Source organism: Mastomys coucha, unplaced genomic scaffold, assembly GCF_008632895.1.
Source record: "Mastomys coucha isolate ucsf_1 unplaced genomic scaffold, UCSF_Mcou_1 pScaffold22, whole genome shotgun sequence".
Lineage (NCBI taxonomy): Eukaryota > Metazoa > Chordata > Mammalia > Rodentia > Muridae > Mastomys > Mastomys coucha.
The window spans coordinates 8,516,938-8,521,127 of NW_022196905.1; the positions used below are offsets into that span (position 1 = coordinate 8,516,938).

General features: G+C 46.4%; 1 non-coding gene across 1 annotated transcript; it reads left to right on the forward strand.

Moving 5' to 3' along the window:
• Positions 1 to 3,276: 3,276 nt before the first annotated feature.
• Positions 3,277 to 3,383, forward strand: LOC116071584. The gene has a single exon (XR_004110996.1). It is a non-coding gene; the product is annotated as a U6 spliceosomal RNA (small nuclear RNA).
• Positions 3,384 to 4,190: the final 807 nt, after the last annotated feature.

Consider the following 4,190-nt stretch of genomic DNA (forward strand, 5'->3'; position numbering starts at 1 on the left):
ACAGGCACACGCGCACAAGGCGTTTTTATGCCAACGGCAAGCCAGATGTCATCGCTATCTTGTAATGGTGATGTGCTTACGATGGCTTCCCACAATTTTAAATGGTTTGTCTTTATTTAGACTAGATGTCATAACTACAATAATTCCCTTCAAGAACAGTCAGGCATGGTGCACACCTTTAATCTCAGCTCTCCAGAGGCAGAGGCAGGTGCATCTCTGTCCATTTGAGGTCAGCCTGGTCTATAGAGTGAGTTCCAGAACAGCCAGGGCTATGTAAAGAGACTCTGTCTCAACACACACACACACACACACACACACACACACACACACACACACACACAGAAGGAGAGAGAGGGGGAAAGGGAGAGGGAGAGGGAGAGAGAGAAGCTGCAGCCATCCTTGAGGATTGACTCTCTGAAGACCAGAGAGACCCACAGAGCACAGAGTGTGTTATGAGCGGCAGATGACTGTAGTACATTCAGAATCACAAGGCCCCATGCTCAGAGTTCTAGGTCCTGGTAGCTTCAATCTGCCTCTTCCATGGGGAACTGTGTGAAGCTTCTAGGCAGAGAAACAGGTCCAGGTAAGGCCACTGCAGAGCTCAAGTAGCCTAACTGAGTATTCTCCAACCCCCAGCTCTCCACTTGCCCTGCTTACAATGCCTTAAGGGAATGAGTTACACTGTAGTATGAATGGAAATTCCTTTGTTGCCAGAGCCCTGCCCTAAAGTCTTCTGATTCCACGTGCAGAGTTCTGCAACCCAAAGATGTTCTATACCCCCCCTCTCTCTCTTTAGTTTTTTTGGGGACAGGGTTTCTCTGTGTCACCCTGGCTATCCTGGAACTCTGTAGGCTGGCCTTGAACTCAGAAATCCACCTGCCTCTGCCTCCCAAGTGCTGGGATTAAAGGCGTGTGCCACCACTGCCCGGCTATACTTCTCTTGATACCGTCCTCTCAATCACCACGAACCACCATGGGCAGATTCTTCCTCACAGGTTTAAACCTCGGCCTTCTGTGAACTTCTGCCCACCCCAGCATACTCTCCAGGGGTCTATTCAGTCTGCTCTTGTGGGGTCTGTGGTCAGCCCAGCCACACTTCCCATGCACAGATGGCACTGTGAATCCTTTTTGAGTATGCCAGTTTATAGCCCATGGACCACCTGGACGCCTTAGTGTTTCCTCACAGTGGATGCTACTCACCTCAAAGCTAACGCAGTCTACGATATGGTGTTTGAATTAAATCAATACGCTGCATTCTTCACATTTGTACTGCATTGAATTTCTCTGGACACGAGCGTCTTTTTTTTTTCCTTTTAGATATTTTCTTTATTTACATGTAAATTTCTCCATTCCCAGTTTCCCCTCCAAAAAACAAAGAAACAAACAAAAACAACAAAAACAAACCCCTGTTGCCTCCCATTTCCCCATGCCTGCCACCCCGCCCTCTCCCACTTTCTGGCCCTGGCATTCCCGTACACTGGGGCACAGAACCTTCACAGGGCCGAGCTCCTCTCCTCCTATTGATGATTGAATTTGCAATCCTCTACTATACACATGCTGCCTGAACAATCAGACCCCTCCATGTGCAGTCTTTGGTTGGTGGTTGAGACCCTGGGAGCTCTGAGGGTACTAGTTAGTTCATATTGTTGTTCGTCCTAAGGGGCTGCAAACCCCTCAGCTCCATTGGTCCTTTCTCTAACTCCTTCACCGGGGACCCTGTACTCAGTTTGATGGATGGCTGTGAGCCTCTACATCTGGGACACGAGCGTCTTTATGTGTGTGGGTCAGGGTAACTTAGGATGGACTCGGCTGTGCTTTGACTGAGCCCTCAGAGGTCTTGTGTTGAACCTGGAGCACAGCAAGTCTGAAAGTTGGAGTTTTAAGGGGTGGTTAGATCTGCCTTGGTAAATGGGTCAATTTAATAACACTGGAAGTAACTGGTTATTGAAACTTGGCCACATCTTTCCTTGCTCCATTCTTCATAAGTCACCCAGAACTGTTCTCTTGCTAAGATGGCATACAGAAGACTAAGATAACTCCTGTTTGGTAGCCTATAATTGCATTCCCCATGCAGCCTGGTCTCGCCTTGAACTCACAATCCTTTCTGTCTTAGCCTCCATCCGATTCTCAGATGTTGGCTTTTTGTTGTTGGTTGTGGACGGGGTGTGTGTCTGTCTGCCTGGGAACCGAACCCATGGCTTTGTGCATGTCAGGTAAATAGTCTACCACGGAGCTACGTCCCTGTTCTGTCAGTTCATTTCTGATCTTAACTGAGTAGTTGCAGTCCCCACAGGGTAAGAGCTGAGTTCCACAATGCTGTTCATACTTCAGACAGAACTCACAGATCTCAGATGACTTACACTTTAGAACAACCATGGCAAGTTCCTAGGGACCCTCTTCAAGGTGATGGTTTTCTAGAATGCTTCCTAGAACTAGAAAAGCCCTTTATTTACTGCTCATTATACACTGGTATTCCAACCAGTGAAGACATGCAGAGGGGCAAGGCGTGTGGGAAGGGGCAGAGTGTGCACCTCTTTTTCTGCATGCCATCCTCCCCTCTCAGTACCCTATTATGTCCAGACCATCAGTGGACAAGTTTCTGTCTCTCCATATTGTCAGGATTTAACCAGTAAGTTCACTGACTTTGACATTTTCTCTGGGTGTTGTTTGTCAAGCTTGCTGTCGGCAATCATAAACTTTTATATTCCAATTTTACAACTAATCTTAACTCTCAGGTCACATATTATACTTCATAGAATAATAGTCAAATGGTGCAGGTTACAGAATGTATACTAGTTAAAGCAGCTGCAGCTCAAGGAATCTGCAAAAGCTAGAGGCCCAGCACTGAAATAGGCTGAAGAGGCCAGATAACATGTCCTGCAAACCACAGAGATAAGGCACTGAGATATCAGGTGCTGGTTGCAGTGACAGTCCATTTGAGGATTTAAAGTGAGGCAGGAGAAACTGTGCTCAAGCTAGAGCCTGGAAGGAGGCCATTGCTGTGCTGTGGCCCTTGACTGGTAGCCAGTGACTAGTCAGTCAGCGTGCCTGGCACATTTCGACCTTGGGAGACCTCTTGGCAGTAGTGGCAAGTGAGGGGCTTCCATCTGGTGATATGATATGATACATTTTCAGATATCATTTTTTATTACTTCCTAGAGTACTGACAGCTGGTGACTGCTCCCTTATAAACAAGTTTCAACAGGAGTCATTCTTTCTTGCCACTTCTAAGGAGAGTAACTTAGGTCAAGTCAGCTTTAGAAAATGGAACCATTTGTGCTCGGTTCGGCAGCACATATACAAAAACTGGAACGATACAGAGAAGATTAGCATGGCCCCTGTGCAAGGATGACATGCAAATTCGTGAAGCGTTCCATATTTAAAAAAAGAAAAGAGAAAAGAAAAGAAAAGAAAATGGAACCATTCAAGGCTAGTCAGAGCCCCAAAGCTGGCATTCCACTCAGCACACAGGACTCTAGACCAGGTCCAGCTTGGGCTCCTCAATCATTAACCCTACCACTGACTCCAATGCTTAAGATTTTTGGTTATTTGAAATAGTCTCATCATGTAGCCCTGGCTGGCCCAGAGTTAACTCACTGTATTGTCCAGTATCCCAGAGGCCTGGCCTCTGCCCTGAGTGCTGGGGTTACAAATGTGTTTCACTGTACTAGCTCAACTAGCTTGGTTTGTCTTGGGGTCAGGGTCTCACTATAGAACCTTGGCTGGCTTAGAATTTCTACGCAGACCAGGCTGTCCTCAGAGATCTGCCTACCTCTGCATCCTGAGTCTTGTATTAAGGTATGTGCCACAATGTCTAGTACACTTGGAAGTCTTTTTGGAGACTCAGTTATACAGACATAAGATGCACATGATAAAATCATTGTCATGTCCCATTAACCTGATAACATATCTTCTCTCATCCAACTTTCTGATCTTGCCTTACTCCATCTGGGGACCAGCTCCATCTTAGAGCTATCTAAGGTACCCATTCCCAGTCATTCTATTACCACATGAAAAGTACCCTTATCTACCCAGAAGTCTGGAAATAAAGGCTAGACTCCCACACACATATTCCACTCCTCAAACACACACAAAGAGACAGACACAAACATAGGATACCTTTCCTCCAGGTAGTCCTGTCTGTCAGGAATGAAAAGATTCTGAAGAGGTACTTGTGTTGCTAGATACTT